Below are 18120 nucleotides of genomic sequence, written 5' to 3' on the forward strand. Positions count from 1 at the left end.
ATAGATTATTAATATAGCCATTATATGCTTTTGTTGGTTTACCTCATTATTAGTCATTACTGTTTTCTCTGTCCCTAGGCCTTCTTTAGTGGACTTCTGAGTTGAAAGTGAGCATATGCAGTAAGTATGGTTCAAAATCTGACTAAAAGGCTTAAATAAGACTTATTTAGTGGCTATTTTAAATATTCTGCTATGATGTACACCACTGGACAAGGAATGGCAACTGTGTCCACTGCACTTGATATCTGAGTGATCTTTCATATCCTGGAACATTCTCATATCTCCAACAAACAACTAATATATTTCCTACCTACTGAAATGAAGTGATAGATAGGAAACCGATGGCAGAATAAACAAAGTCGGGACAACATTCAATTTCCTGTAACACTTGTGTTGTCCTTGTCCTTCACAGCTATGTGAACAAACATCTCCTGAAATTTTTTTAAAGATATGTTATTATTATCATTATTATTATTATTAATTTCTATATTGGTAAGTAAAATTAGACTCTACTGTAGTTTTTAATATAATTTAACAGAGCACTCCATTCTATCCTCCCCAATTTTCCAGTTCTGTAACTAGCTATTATTATGTCAAAGCAAAGATTCTTCCTCCTAATGTACAAACACATAAACTCTTTTCAAATAGTTGTGATTTTTTCCCCATCATATGAATTCTTTTCAATTTAGGTTTGAGCAGTCAGCTCCTTGATGCAAACAGATCAGTCCTAAAAATGATGAATTCACCATTTGAGTAATTTCTTGTAGAGCTACCCTTAATTTGAAATGGTCTTTTTTTTTTTTCCTTAATTCTCTGCTTGCCACATTCCCAGGTCTGCTATATGACACTGTTTCTTTTAAAGAAGTTTCTTCAGGGACAGATTAAAGCATCACCTTTTAGTCACATAGTGAATAAGTATGTAGTAATATAAAGGGATTAGAAATCATTATTAATTAGATTCCAGGACCTACTGTTGGGTTTAAAAAAAGTTCAGATAGTGTTTAAAATATGCTCTCTTTTATCTGGGATGGGGGAAAGGTAAGAATAGGAGTACTAAATTATTTTTCTAATTGGAAACAATCATGAAAAGATAAGCTAAAATGGCTACCTATAAAAGGAAATAGACTATTTCTTTAAAATAGAAAGAAGATCATTTACATATAAACATTACTCTTTTGCATGTTTGTCATTGGAGCATTGTATCTCTCATATGAATTATCAAAAATTTAAATGAAACAAAATAGCAATGAAATCACTACAATTAAAACAAAAAATAAAATTGATATAATTAATTGTTTGGAAACCTACCTTATTCCTGTAAAGTGAATCATTTCAGCCAAGTGATACACTCCTTTAATCCCAGCACTTGGGAGGCAGAGGCAGGTGGATCTCTGTGAGTTAGAGGCCAGCCCGGTCTACAGAGAGAGAGTCCCAGAACAGCCAGGGCTACATTGAAAAAAACCCTGTCTAAACAAACAAACAAAAACAAGAGAGAGAGAATCACTTCAAGTAATTTTAAAACATGATTTGTTTATAAATCTTTAATAGTATACCCTTCAGGGACAAAAGTAGTTACCTTTAAATTTTTATATATTTTCAATAACAATATTGCCTGCAATAATATTGACAATGTTATGAAACCCTAGGTCTTAGTTCAGATATAAAAATATCATAAACCAGGTAACTTATAAACATCAGAAATTTATTACTAATATTTTTGGGGAAAGACCGAGTTCAGTATGGTCTAGGTTCTGGTGAAGGGTCACTTATGTGTTATATATAGACAACTACTTTGGTGTCCCCAGAAGAAAGAGCTCCATCTGCCCAGTTCCCTAGCTTGATATTAGTGACACATCCTTTTTGTTTTCTTTTAGTGGGAGGGTTGTTTTTTTGGGGAGAAGAGGCTGTTCAAGACAGGGTTTCTCTATATAGATACCCCTGAATGCCCTGGAATTTGCTCTGTAGACATGGTTGACCTTGAAGTCAGAGATCCATCTGCCTGTGCCTCCCACTACCAACTACTCACGGAACACGTCTCATTTTTTAAAACTTTAGTAGCATGATCTAATTATCTACGAAAGCCATCTCATGGTGTAAAGGAGTATGGTCTTGTCCCGCTGCCACACCAGCCCCAGTTAACACACTGAGACTCTGTATTAGATATAATTCTGTTGGCCTGTTACTTGTTTCTTATCGGCTAGCTCTGTCTTAAGTATTAACCCATTTCTGTTAATCTAATATTTCCACGTAGTCTTCTTACCAGAGAAAGGGGCCAGCGTCTCGTCTCCCCAGTCTCTCCATCCTCACTCCTCCTTCCTCCTTCCTCTTTCCTCCTCGTCTCCTAGTCCCTCCTATCTTCCCTTCCTATTGGCCAACAGTGCTTTATTCATTAACCAGTATGAGAAACATATATAGAATGACATCTCCCATCACAATGGAGATTCGTATTTCAGAATACAGATTTCATAGACTATAATTTGTCAGTCATAACACTATCATGAATATTTTAGGATAAAGTAAATAAATAAATTTACTACTGTTATCAGAAACCAAAGTTTTGAGTAACTAAGGCAATATACACCTTGCTCCAGCCAGACTGCACTCAAAATCTATAGCCTCACCTAGAACGGGTATTAGTCTTTTTTTCTCTCTCTCTTTACTCTTTTGATCTGTTGGGAGGCCCACCACCCAGCTCCCAAATAAATCACATACGCAGTTTCTTATTCTTACTTACACATGCCTGGCCTTAACTTGGCTTATTTCTACCTTTTGCCTCTGGGCTTTTTCCTTTCTCTGTTTTTGTATATCCTACTTTCACTCTTACTCCAACTGGCTGGCTGCTTAACTGGCCCCTAATGTTCTACTATCTTATTCCTCCCTCTCCTCCCAGATTTCTCCTTCTATTTATTCTCTCTGCCTGCAAGTCCCATCTATCCTTTCTCCTGCCATGCTATTGACCGTTCTGCTCTTTATTAAACCATCAGGCATTTTAGACAGGCAAAGAGTCACAGCTTCACAGAGTTAAACAAATGCAACATAAAAGAATATATTACATCTTTGCATCATCAAAACAAATGTTCCACAGCATAAACAAATATAACACAACTTAAAATAATATTTCACGACAAGCAGGATATTTGCTATTACATGTTATCTGCTAAATATGACAGGGATTCTGTAACCATGAGATCTCAACAATATGGTTGACTAAACAAGACCTGCATAATGACAACATCACTCTATGTGTCAATATGAACTGATAAAATTCACAAGGCCATGCCCCTAAAATGAAGAACTATAAGCAATGAAGGGCTTCTATGAAAGGAAGAACCCATTTTCTCCAGGGATGGGTCCGGGGATGGTGCCTAATCTCAAGTGCTCAGCCATAAACACATGCGCATGAGAGCAACATGAATTGAACTCGGTAAGGTGTGTGTGTGTGTGTGTGTGTGTTGTCAAACAATAATAATGAATTTGAGATAGAGTTGGAAGACTATGGGTGGACTTAGAGAGGAAGATGGAGGGTGGTAATGATTTAAGTGCAGTACTCATGTATGAAATTCTCAAAATATTGTTAAAATACACTTCCACTCTTGCCAGGTTATCATGAAGCTCTCCAAATTCAACCATCCATAGCAGCAACAGAGAAGGCTGGGTCTTTCATCTTCTGTGTTCAGCAGTGGTCCCACTCCATGCTGCTGCACCATATACACAACTGTGTATGCACTTGAACTCCCTCATGAAAAACAGAAGGGAAAGGCATGCCATTCTTTACCCTCTGAAACAAAAGAACTGTTGTCTCGGGATCCTACATCTATAGAAAACATGAAGAGTGTATCAAGATATTTACACTTGAAGGAAAATTGAGAATTTGTCTATGAGAACATGAGGGAACAAGATGTTGCTGGAGGGACGGGGTGGGAGAGCAAAGAAAAAGATATCTCCATAGTCATTATGGAGCTAGGGAGAAATGTGATGCTAGGGAAAACTCCCAGGAATCCACAAGGATGACCTCAGCTAAGACTCGTAGCAATAGTAAAAAGGGTGTCTAAACCGGCCTTCCCCTATAATTAGCTTGGTGAATACCCTAATTGTCATCATAGAATATTCATCCAATTACTGAGAGATCTACATCCAAGCACAAGTTTGAGCTATGGGTATAGAGAGAACGCTTCTTTCCTGATAGATCCTGCAGCCCTTTGGACCCAAATAAATATATAGAGGCTTATATTAATTATAAACTGTTTGGTAGATGGCTTGGACTTCTTATTGGCTAGCTCTCTCTTAATTATCAATGCATTTATATTAAACTATTTATTGCCATGAGGCTGTGGCTTACCCATAATGCTCCTGCATGTTACTCCTTTGAGGCTACATGGTGTCTCTCTTGAGACCTCTCTCTGCCTCTCCTCTTTTCAGAATTATCCTAGTCTTATAGCCCTGCCTATACTTCCTGACTGGTTACTGGCCAATAAGCATTTATTCATCAACCAATAAGTAAAACATATATTCACAGCTTACAGAAGGACATCCCCCATCATCTCTTTTCTGTCTACATAAAAAGGAAGATTTTAGATTTAACATAGTATGATTATATATAACAAAAGAGTTACCAAGCAAGAACTATAGTTAACAATATTTAGTCGCTTAACATTTGGTAAAATTTAAACAAAATATTTTATCATCTATCTTATCTTTGTGAGTCTAAAGTTTCATATGTAACTTATCTTTTATCATAACTAAGGAAAATCATAAAATAATAACTTTCTTCAACTCCACCAAAGACCTCAAAAGGATAATATATAAACTGTAGAATTGTCAGAGACATCTTGCTGCCTAGACAGTTACCCAACATACCTCTGTAACACTGGAGCATCCATCGTCAGCCTATAGGCCCAGAATGTCTGGCAGAGTTTTTGATGAAGCGGGAAACTTGAAAGACAATCCTATCCTTTGGCAAGTTGAACAGTCACTTTTCTTTGTAACCTGATTGTTCAGTTTGGACAGCATACTATCAAGCAATCCCGGCAAGAGCAGTTTCTTGTCTAAATAGATATTCCTGCCATGTAAAAAGGCAAACTCCATAACTAGTTTCTTCAATGCCCATATTCCTCTCTGATGTGATTGGTGTTGTCAAGAGTAGTTGTATGTTATCGTCATGAAAAACCCTAATAAACCATTTTAAGTGCCATATTCTGTAAGTCTTCTTAAGGTTTTGAAGAATACCTAACCATATGAAATATAATCTCTGTATATCTAGAAAACCTAACTAAAATAACTATAAGCTTGAACTATTATAGGTAATTATCTATAACCTGTATTTAATTATACACTACATTTTATAAGAGCTATATAAGCACAGTACCTAAACAAGAGTACAAATATACATATAACAAAATTGACTTTAAATTTTAAATTTTTATCAATAAATCAAAAGTATAAGTATCTGTGTATTTATTTGGGACTTAAGGTCAGTGTGACAAGGCTACACAGAGAAACTCTGTCTCCATATAGGAGTTCAGTAGAAGACAGATAGGAGGGATTATATAAGCAAGGGGGGTCAAGATCATGACAGGTAAACTCACAGAGACAACTTACCTGAGCTCATGGGAGCTCACGGACTCTGTACCAGCATCTAGGGAGCCTGCCTGGAACTAAACTGGGCACTCTACATGTGAGCAACAGTCTTGTACTCTGGTCTGTTTGTGGGACCCCTGGCAGTGGGACCAGGATCTATCCCTGGTTCATGAGCTGGCTTTTTGAAGCCCATTCTATGGTGGGATGCCCTGTGAGCATCTTGATTGGTCTTGCCACAATTGAATGTGCCAGGCTTTGTTGAATCCCCATGGGAGGCCTTACATGTTGAGAGGAGGGGATAAGGGTGGGTTATGGGAAGGGGGAACTGTGGTTGGAATGTAAAATGAATTAAAAATTTAATAATAATTTTTATTTATTTTTGTGGTGTGTGTGTGTGTGTGTGTGTGTGTGTGTGTGTGTGTGGCCTGAATGGTGTCTGATTCCCTGGAGCTGGAGTTACAGGTGGTTGTGAGATTCCTAGTGTCGGTGCTGGAAACCACACCTGGGCCCTATGCAAAAGCAGTGTCCCCTCTTGATCGCAAAGCCTTCTCTCCATCCCTTTTGACTTCAAATTTAAGGAATCAAAATCACCCAAAAAGAACATTTTTTAAAAGTTCTTTAAATTGAAAAGGAAATGACAGGAGAGAAATTTCTTGAAAAACAAACAAAAAACCAAAAGAGTTTTTTTCTTATTAATTTCAATTTTTAAATATGTGTAACATGTGATGGGAAATTTATAACTGACTGAAAAAAATCTGTAAATGTACATAAAATTATCACAATTATATACCCAAGTAAGGAAATGGACTAAACAATAGGAATGGAAGAACAACAGAAGTTATTGGAGATTAAATATGATCCAAGTATATAATATGGGGAACTGGAGAGGTAGCTCAGAGGTTAAGAGCACTGACTGCTCTTCCAGAGGTCCTGAGTTCAATTCCCAGCAACCACATGGTGGTTCCCAATCATCTATAATGAGATATGGTTTCCTCCTGTGGCATGCAGACATACATGCAGACAGAATACTGTATGCATAATAAATAAATAAATCTTTAAAGAAACAAAACCAAAAAAGTACATAATGTACACATATAAAAACACCACAATGAAGCCCATTATTTTCACATTAGCAATAATACAAAGACAATTATGTCATAAATTCAGGAGGACCCAGGGACAAAATAGAAGCAACTTGTCTACAGTTCATCTGAAGTAATTAAAATGTGCAGTGTGATTATATGAATTTATAATCAATTTTATGGTCTATAAAGTTACATTTCACAATTAATAAATACAGAACAATGTTTCTATTAAGACCAATTAAAGTATGTATTTATAGAATGGTATTCTGCACATTGCTAGATTTGACTGGATGAAAAGTTTTAGGTTTTTTCAATTTATGTCTGAAACAGATACAGGTTTGTAATTATCCTTAGCTTATAATTTCAGCTATATATTTTTAAGTAAAAGTGTTTTTTGATTATACTTGTCATTACTGTTGTGTGAAATGTAGTTTGTATTAATCAGGGTTCATATATATATATGGAGGGAGAGAAAGAGAGAGATTTATTAGGCTTGCTTAAAGGATATGGTCCAGATGGTCCAAAAATTATTGACTCAAGTTACAAAGTTCAAGAACCCATAGTTGTTCAGTTGAAAACATCTCACAAATACTCATCTAGCACAGAAATTCTGAAGTATTCCTAAAGAGCTGGTGGTCTTCAGTTTATGTTATAATTCCATAGAAACAAGTTTTAATGCCTGTGGAGGAATGACTCAGCAATAGGATAGATGAATTTGCCAATGAGAGTGAGGGCAAGCAGGTAAAAAAAAAATGAAAGCTTCCTTCTTCCATGTCTTTTTATATAAATTGCACCAGAAGCTGTGGTTCAGATTTAGTGTGGGTCTTCTGGCTTCAAGTAATCTGATTTAGAAAAATCCCTCTAAGAAATACTCAGAAGGTTGGATTTTAGCAGATTTCAGATGTAGTCAAGTTAACAACTAAGAATAACCACACCAGGGTTAATAATACTTAAGATCATAAAAACAGAATGAAACATGTTATGCATAACTTTTAGCATGGGTCCTAGCACATTATAAAGACATTGGTAAATGGTGGTTGTCATTTCAAATGGATTTTTTAAATCTTTGCAAATAAACATTAATTCAGTATAAAGGTAAATTCTGGTTATAATTGTGCCAGTTATTAAAATATGGGGTTTTTGTCTTTAAACACTCTTTTTCTAGATTTGGCTTCATCTTGTTGACAGTTCTCTGCTGGTTACCCATTCCTAGACTTGTGGCAAGAGTTTTAATAATGCTTTTGTATTTACTTAATATTGAATAGGATTCTTCAATAGTTTTCTAATTTTATTGTGTTGGTTTACATAAATTATATTTTAAATTAAATTTTCTACTTTCTCTAAAAATTTAGTTATTAAAAGAACATTTTAATATCCCATTATATTTTTTAATATAGAGAGAGCATATAGTGATTACTGTTCTTTTGTTTATGAAATTGACAATTTTCTCTCTGTTTACTTTATAAATCATGCTGGGGAATTATCAATTCATTTTCTCACTTTCTGAATGAACATATTCTTACTTTCCTTCTACATGCATATATGTGTATGCTTGATACATAATATATACATGAGTACACATATATGTTTTATATATAGTTTACCATAAGTACTGTTTTAACACTGTTCCAAAAGTTTTAATAAAAATGTCTTTTAAATGAAGTTGTAGTTTGGAAAGTAATATTGCACAGTTTTGATGAATTTTAACAGATGCCATCAAAGTGGTCTCTCCTTTCTCTGCTTAACTTAAGACATTTGTCATCTCCTACTCTTTTGGGGATCTCAGGCCTTTAGAATCTATCAGCTGACAACTTTCCTCTCCCATATCTATGATTCTCAGGTCTCTAGCCTGAGATGGAACAGCAACTCTGTTAGTTCTCCAGTCTGAAGATGGCATACTGTAGGAATTCTGTACCTCCTAGCACATGAGCTAGTTCTCATAAGAAATCACACCCCTACTTATTTACAAATATGTCCTACTGGTTCTTTGTCCATGGAGAATGCTAACACATAAGTCTAAAGTTGTAAGGAAAAAAAGTGATTTCTACAATGTTTCACTCTTACCAGCAATGTATGAGATAAAGTTTCTCAACAATCTCTGAAATATTTGGCATTGGCAATCTTTTAGTAGTATCTATCTTTATGTGTGTAGACGGTGATAATTATTCTTTTAACTCAAGGTCTGATATTTTTAAACATATTTCTATGCCTTTTACACATCCTAGAAGCCACCCATAAGCCAGTTATTTGGTTCCAGTTCGTCAATCAAGGAGACAGAATCTTGCTATTTAGTCCAGACCAGCTTTGAATTCTTTAAGTTCTTTGAGTTAAATGCTTTTTATTTATGATATATTTTTGTAGTATTTTTTCTGGATTCACTTTAATAATATTTTATTACAGTCTTTTTTATGTCATGTTCATGATGGATGTTGGTTTGAAATTTATACCTCTTATAATGCTCATGCCTAATAAAAGCTTGATGCATAATTTTTAAAATCAAGCACAAATAAAACAGTTTATGTTGAGAAAGCAATAAAAGATACAATATATCAACACTACCTTTTAGAATATTATATTACACATACAACATTAATGATAAAAACTCATAAATAATAATATCCACTTACAAAGTAAAAGAGTTTCTAAATTTTTTTATATAACATCTTATCTCTGTGATACATTGATCAATCATGACAGATTATTCTTAGTGAGGGTATTGTTATGTAATAAAGTATATCTTCAACCTCAGTCTTTCTGTTTCAGTTTCTTACTTTCTTTTTTTGTTTTAGACAATTTTTTTTAATTTAAATTTCAAACAAGATTTTTTTTACATGTCAATCCCTGTTCCTGCACCCTCCTGTCTTCCCCTGTCCCCCCACCAACCCCCATCCCATCCCCTTTCTTCTCCCAAGGGAGCAGACTGCCATGGGGAGTCTTCAAAGACTGTCATACCATTTGGAGCAGGACCTAGGCCCTCCCCCATGTGTCCAGGCTGAAAGAGTATCCCTCTATATGGAATAGGCTCCCAAAATCCATTCATATGCTAGGGATAAATACGGATCCACTTCAAGAGGCCACTTAGACAGCCCAATCCTCCTAACTAACACCCACGTTCAGGGAGTCAGAGTTGGTCCTATGCTGGTTTCTCAGCTGTCAGACTGGAATTCCTGAGTTCCCCCTTGTTCAGGTCAGCAGTTTCTGTGGGCTTCTCCAGCCTGGTCTTGACCCCTTTGCTCATCACTCCTCTCTCTCTCTGCAACTGGATTCCAGGAGTTTGGCTCAGTGTTTAGCTGTAGGTGTCTGCTTCTGCTTCCATTTGCTACTAGATGAAGGCTTTAGGATGGCATATAAGGTAGTCGTCAATCTCATTATCAGGGAAGGGATTTTAAGGTAGCCTCTCCACTATTGCTTAGATTGTTAGTTGAGGTCATCATTGTAGATCTCTGAACATGTATCTAGTGCCATATTTCTCTTAAATCTATAATGGCTCCCTCTAATAAGATATCTCTTTTTCTCTCCTCTATTCTTTCCCTGACGAAATCTTCCAGGTCTGACATGCACACCTCTCCCCTCCTCTTCCTCCTATCTACCTCTCTCCTCCACTCATGCTCCCAATTCTCTCAGGAGATCTTGTCCCTTTCCCTTCCTCGAGAGGTCATGTATGTCTCTCTTAGGGTCCTCCTTGTTTCCTAGTTTCTCTGGTAGTGTGGAGTGTAGGCTGATAAACATTTGTTCTATGTCTAAAATCCACATATGAGTGAGTATATACACTGTTTGTCTTTTTGTGACTAGTTATCTCACTCAGGAAGGTTTCATCTAGTTCCATCCATTAGCCTGCAAATTTCAAGGTTTCAATGGTTTGCTTGCTTGTTTGTTTGTTTGTTTGTTTGTTTCCCGCTGATTAGTATTCCATTGTGTAAATGTACCACATTTTCTCCATCCATTCTTCAGTTTGGGGCATCTAGGTTGCTTCCAGGTTCTGGCTATTATAAATAATGCTGCTATGAACATAGTTGAATAGCTGTCCTTGTTTATGAATGTGAATCTTTTGAGTATGTGCCTAAGAGTGGAATTACTGGGTCTTGAGGTAGACTGATTCCCATTTTCCTGAGGAACCCACCATAGTGATTTCCAAAATGGATGTACAAACCTGCACTCCCACCTACAGTGGAACAGCATAAACTGTCATTGGTGTTCCTAATTTTAGCCATTCTGACAGGAGTAAAATGGTATCTCAGAGATTTGATGTGCATTTCCCTGATAGCCAAGGATGTTGAGCACTTTCTTAAGTGTCTTTCAGCCATTTTAGATTCCTCTATTGAGAATTCTCTATTTAGTTCTGTACCCACTTTTTAATTGGATTATTTGGTGTTTTGGTAGCTAGCTTCTTGATTTCTTTGTATATTTTGGAAATCAACCCCCTGTCAGACGTGGGGTTGGTGAATAACTTTTCGCATACTGTGGGCTGACATTTTATCTTGTTGACTGTGTCTTTGCCTTACAGAAACTATTCAATTTAAGGAGATCCCATTTATTAATTGTTGATCTCAGTGTCTGTGCTACTGGTGTTACATTCAGTAAGCAGGCTTCTATATCATTTCGGTCTAAGAGAATCAGTGTGGTGATGGGAGATGCCATTATGTATATATGTTTCTCATACTGGTTAATGAATAAAGCACTGTTGGCCAATAGGAAAGGAAGATAGGAGGGACTAGGAGACAAGGAGTAAAGAGGAAGTAGGAAGGAGGAGTCAAAATGGAGAATCTGGAGAGAATAGAACCGCCAGCCGCCTCTCACTGGTAAGACCACGTGGAAATACATAGAAATGGGTTAATAATTATGACAGAGCTAGCCTATAAGAAACAAGTAACTGGCCAACAGAATTATATCATATACAGAGTCTCTGTGTGCTAATTGGGGCTGGCGCAGCGGCGGGACAAGACTGGCAGCGGGAAGAAAAACCTTACTCCTTTACAGTGTGGCTGGATTTATGTTGAGGTCTTTGATCCATTTAGACTTAAAGTTTTGTATATGGGGATAGATAAGGATCTATCTGGAGCCTTCTACATGCGAGCACCTAGTTATGCCAGCTCCATTTGTTGAAGTTGCTTTCTTTTATCCATTGTATACTTTTAGGTTCTTTTTAAAAAATCTGGTGTTCATAGGTATAGGGGTTAATATCAGGGTTTTCAATTTGATTCCATTGGTCTTCCTGTCTATTTTTGTGTAATACCAAGCTGTTTTCAGGGCTATAACTCTATAATAGATCGTGATATTAGGGATGGTGATACCTCCAAAAGTTCCTTTATTGTACAGGGTTGTATTGACTATCCTTGTTCTTTTATTTTTTCCATATAAGTTGTGTATTGTTCTTTCAAGTTCTGTGAAGAATTGTGCTGGGATTTTGATGGAGATTGCATTGAATCTGTAGATTGCTTTTGGCAGGATTGCCACTTTTAATTTGTTTATCCTACCTATCCATGAGCATGGGAGATCTTTCCATTTTCTGGTATCTTCTTAAATTTCTTTCTTTAAAGACTCAAAATTCTTATTATATAGGTCTTTCACTTGTTTGGTTAGTGTTATCCCAAGATATTTTATGTTTATGGCTATTGTAAAAGGGGATGTTTCTCTAATTTCTTTCTCAGCTCCTTTGTTTTCTGTATATAGTAGGGCTACTGATTTTTTTTATATATTTATTTTATATAACCAAGTCCATTTAAATGAAAACAAACATTTATAGACAATATTTGGGAATTTGGGCATCGTTCTTTCCAAACTACTTCCTGCTGGTAAGGGGTGCTGTCATGGGGGATTCTAAGAAGATGCAGAAATCCTGGCTATAGTCTGTCAGGCTTCTTTGTCCAGCTGTTTTGAACGTAGGATCACCTGGTACTCTGTTTCAGGTGGTCTGGCTTGATCAAACCACATTAGTCTGGAAGGAATCCACAGCTTTTCATTTTCTGTGGAAACAAAACTAGAAATCCTTTTCCCCAGTAACTTGTCCTTGAACTTAAATTTTGGAGTCAAAGCATTTTTTTAATTTAATTTATTATTTTACATGTCGATCCCAATTCCCTCTCCCACTCTCCCTCCCTCCCTCCCTCCTTCCTTCCTTTCCTCCCTCCCTTTTACCCTCTCTGCCCTCTCACATGCACTCTAACCACCCTCCCCTCTCATCCCCCACCCCAATTCCATATGTAGGGGAATGCCATCCAGTTGGGGTCATGTAGATCTGACAGGTCATGTGAAGTAGGGACTAGGGCTTCTGTCCTGTCTCTAGATTAAGGCAGTTATCCCTCCATGGGTGATGTGTTCGCAAGGACCTGATTTTTTTTTCTTTTAGTTTATCTTGTATTCTGACACTTTGCTGAAGGTCACTTATGTAAACTATCATATCATCTGCAAACAGTGATAGTTTGTCTTCTTCCTTTCCAATTTGTATCCCCTTGATCTCCTTTTGTTGTCTTATTACTTTAACTTGAACTTCAAGTAAAATATTGAAGAGATAAGGAGAGAGTGTGCAGCCTTGTCTTGTTCATGATTTTAGAAGAATCGTATTGAATGTCTCTCCATTTAGTTTGATGTTGTCTGTTGGTTTGCTTTATATTGTTTTTATTATGTTTAGTTATGTTCCTGTTATCCCTGATCTCTCCAAGTCCTTTATCACGAAAAGGTGTTGAATTTTGTCAAAGGTTTTTTTTCAGCACCTAATGAAATGATTATGTGGTTTTTCTTTTTCAGTTTGTTAATATGGTGAGTTACATTGATGGATTTTCATATGTTTAACCATCCCTTTATCCCAAGAATGAAGCCAACTTGGTCATAGTGGATGAGTTCTCTTTTGTGTTCTTGGATTCGTTTTGCTAGTATTTTATTGAGTATTTTTGCATCAATATTCATGAGGGATATTGGTCTGTAGTTCTCTTTCTTAGTTGTGTATTTGTGTGGCTTGGGTAACAAAGTAATTGTAGCCTCATAAAAAAGAGTTTGGCAATGACTTTTCTGCTTCTATTGTGTGGATCAATTTGAGGAGTACTGGTATTAGCTGTTCTCTGAATTTTTGAATTTCTCATAGAATTCTGCACTGAAACCATCTGGCCCTGGGCTTTTTTTGGAGGGGGCAGATTTTGATGACTTCTTCTATTTCATTTGGGGTTATAGGTCTATTTAAATTGCTTATCTGTTCTTGATTTGATTTTGGTAAGGGATAACTATCCAGAAAATGGACCATTTCCGTTAAATTTTTGAATGATGTGGAGTACAAGTTTTCAAAGTATGACCTTGAGATTCTCTGGATTTCTTCAGTATCCATTGTTATGTCCCCCTATTCCTTTCTGATTTTGTTAATTTGCATGTTCTCTCTCTACCTTTTGGTTAGTTTATCTTGTCAATTTTCTCGAAGATCCAACTCTTTGTTACATGGATTCTTTGTGTTGTTTTCCTAGTTTCTACTTCATTGATTTCAGCCCTTAGTTTTATTATTTCCTGGTGTCTCCTGCTGTGGGGTGAGATTGCCTCATTTTGTTCTAGAGATTTCAGTTGTGATGTTAATTCTTTAATGTGACTATTCTCCAGTTTCTTCATGTGGGCACTTAGTGCTATGAACTTTCCTCTTAGTACTGCTTTCAAATTGTCCTGTAAGTTTCGGTATGTTTTGTTGTCATTCTCTTTAAAATCTAGGAAGTGTTTAATTTCTTTATTTTTCCTTTACCCAGGAATGGTGCAATTGTGCATTGTTCAATTTCCTTGAGTTTGTAGGGTTTCTGCACTTTTTATTGTTGTTGAATTCTAACTTTAAAGCATAATGGTCTGATAAGATACAGGGGCTATCCCTATTTTTTGTACCTATTGAGGTTTGCTATATTGCTGATTAAGTGATAGATTTTAAAGAAGGTTTTATATGGAGCTGAGAAGAAGGTATATTCTTTGTGTTTGGATGGAATGTTCTCTAAATATCTGTTAAACCCAACTGGGTCATAACTTCTGTTAGTTCTTTTGTTTTTTTTTTTTTTGTTTTTTTTTTTTTTTTTTTTTTGTTAAGTTTCTGTCTGGTGGACCTGTCTAGTGTGGGATATTGAAGTCTCCCACTATAAATATGTGATGTTTTACATGAGATTTGAGTTTTAGTAATGTTTCATTTATGAATGTGGGTGCCTTTGTATTTGGGGCATAGATGTTCAGAATTGAAACTGCATCTTGATGGATTTTTCCTGAAATGAATAATAAATTAACTTCTTCATCTCTTTTGATTGATTTTAGTTTAAAGTCTAATTTGTTAGTTATTAGGATTGCTACAACTACTTGTTTCCTGGGTCAATTTGTTTGGAAAATCTTTTCCCAACCCTTAACTCTGAGATAATGTCTATCTTTGAAGTTGAGGTGTGTTTCTTGTATGCAGCAGAAGAATGGATTCTGTCTTCCTATCCAGTCTGTTAGCCTGTGTCTTTTTATAGGCAAGTAAAGACCATTAATAATGACCATTGATTGTTAACTCTTGTTTGTTTTGGATGTGTTGTTGTTGATGGAATTATGTGTGGATTTCCACCCATTTTTATTTTGGCTGTTGGTAAATTTGAATTATATATTGCCTATGTTTTTGGGAGTGTGGTTGATTTCTTTGGGTTGGAGTTTTCCTTCCATAACTTTCTGTAGGGCTGGATTCATTGGTAAGTATTGTTTAAATCTGGTTTTCTCATAGAATATCTTGGTTTCTCCATCTATAGTGATTGAAAGCTTTTCTGGGTATAGTAGTCTGAACTGTCATCTGTGGTCTCTTAGTATGGATAGAATATCCATCTCCTTCTGGCCTTCAGAGTTTCCATGGAGAAATCTGGTGTAATTCTGATAGGTTTGCCTTTATATGTTACTTGGCTTTTTTCTTTTGCTGCTCATATATTCTTTCTTTATACTGTACATATGTTGCTTTGATTATTATGTGGCAAGTGGACTTTTTTGGTAGCCCACTCTTTTTGGTGTTCTGTAAGCTTCATGAACTTTCATTGGCATGTCTTTCTTTAGACTGGAAAAGTTTTCTTCTATGGTTTTGCACCTTTGAATTGTGTTTCTTCACCTTCTTCTATACCTATTATTCTTAGGTTTGGCCTTTTCCCGGTGCCCCATATTTCCTGGATATTTTGTGTTAGGGATTTATTGTACTTACGATTTTCTTTGGTCTATGAATCTATTTCTCCTAGTGTATCTTCAACACCTGAGATTTTCTCTTCCATCTCTTGTATTCTGTTGGTTATGCTTGCATCTGTAGTTCCTGATAGTTAACCGGCTATTCTTTTTCCAGTATTTCCTCAGATTCTCTGTCTCTCTCTCTCTCTCTCTCTCTCTCTCTCTCTCTCTCTCTCTCTCTCTGTGTGTGTGTGTGTGTGTGTGTGTGTGTGTGTTTTATTGACTCAGATTTCAAAAATTGCACTGTTTGAATTGTTTCTTGAAATTTTTGGTTTGTCTTTTCTTCAATTTCTTTAAAATATATTCTTATTTCCTCTTTTAGGGTCTTTATCACGTTCATGAAGTTGCTTTCAGGTTGGTTCTCTTCTGCTTCATCTGTGTTGGGATGTTCAGTTCTTGCTGGTGTGGTGTCCCTAGACTCTGGTGGCATCAACTCTTTCTGTTGTTGACTGTATTCTTGTACTGTCATTTACCCATCCCTTCTTCCAGTGTGTGCCAGTGAGGTCCCTCTCCTGGTGGGTACCGGACCAAGGCTCTCTTCCGGTGGTTGCAAGCAGGACCAATACTCCAGTGGTTCTCCTCTGCCAGTGGGTGGAGAGCACTGGTAGACTTTGGATGGGCTAGTATGCTGGAACAGGTTATCCAGTGTCCTCAGTCCTCAGGAGGCTCTGAGCAGGGTATGTAAGGCTGGCTCATTCCACGGCTGGTGGCAGGACAAGGATGCTGGCAGAATCTGGACAGGCTGATCCACCTGGATGGGCTTCCCTGAGTGTGTTTAGCCACAGGCCTCAGGAGGCTGCAAGCTTGTCTCCTACCATGGTTGGAGGTGGGACCAGGATTCTGGCAGAGTCTGGATAGACCAGTCTGCTGGGATGTCCTCTCCTGCACACAGACCCCAGTCCTCAGGAGGCTTGCGCATGGCCCCAGAATGCAGGCCAGAAATAGGACCACGTTTACCCGCTCCCATTTGTGGAGGTGGGACTAGGATGCTGGCAGACTCTGGATAGCCTGCCTCAGTTTTTTTTTTAATGCAGGAATTATTACAGGTGTGCCATGCAATTATACCAAGTCTGCTTCTCTCTCTTCTTTTGGTTATGTTTTTAACTTAGTTTTCTGAAAAACATATTTATTGGATTGTCAAAATGTGTAATTTTGGCAACCACATTATCTTTTTGATAATACAGTTTTATTCTTTTTCCCTTTTTATTGAAAGTAGGCTTCTCATACAATATATTCTGATTACACTTTGCCCTCCCTCTTCTCCTCCCAGTTCCTCCCCACCTCCCCTCCCATCTGGATATATTTTCTTTCTGTCTCTAATTAGAAAAGAACAAGCTTCTAAGAGATAACAACCAAACATGACAAAATAAAGTATATTAAGATAAAACAAAAAAACTTCATATCAAAGTTGGACAAGGCAAACTAACAAAAGGAAAAGAGCCTGAGAGCAGGCAGAAGTATCTGAACGCCATTTGTTCACACACTTAGTATTCCCACAAAAATGATAAACTGAATGATACAGAGAGGACGTATAAACATATACCTGCAACAGACTTGAGTCAACCCTATGCTGCAACCACATTTTCAATTGATACAATGAAATTAACATGCATTTCTAGGCCATGATAATTTTGGAATACATTTCTGATATATTATTTTGAAATATAAATGATGATTCTTACAGAAAAACTTGTGTTTGGCTATGTATTGATCTGCATACTTGTATACATGTCTGTGCACATGACCATACATATCATATGTATGTAGATGTGTGTGAGCATGTGTGTGGAAGTCAGAGGTCAACATCAAGTGCCATTCTTCAGGAAACATTCACCTTTGTTGAGACCTGGTCAGTGAATGGCCTGGAGTTCATGATGTGAACTAGGCTGGCTAACTAGAGAGGCCATAGATCTGCCCCCTCAGGACCTGGATTGCAAGCATGTATCACCATATCTACATTTCTTCCATTGGTCCTGGGGATGAAATTCTGGTCGACATGCTTGAATGAAAAGCACTTTTTAGCTTGTGCTATCTCCCCAACCCAAGATAGTATTTTGAGACAGAGATTGCTTCATATTCCAGGCTGGCCTCAAACTCATAGTAATATGCTTACCCCAAATCCCCAAGTACTGGGGTTACAATTGTGAGTCACAATTCACATCACAGACCTAGTCTGTAAAGGTCCAGTTCTTCATATGAGTTAGTTTTCTTTAAGTTTGAATTTAACTTTATATGTATAAATATATTTGTATGAAGTGATGTGCTAGCTAAGTTT

This window comes from Phodopus roborovskii, unplaced genomic scaffold (assembly GCF_943737965.1).
Source record: "Phodopus roborovskii unplaced genomic scaffold, PHOROB, whole genome shotgun sequence".
NCBI lineage: Eukaryota > Metazoa > Chordata > Mammalia > Rodentia > Cricetidae > Phodopus > Phodopus roborovskii.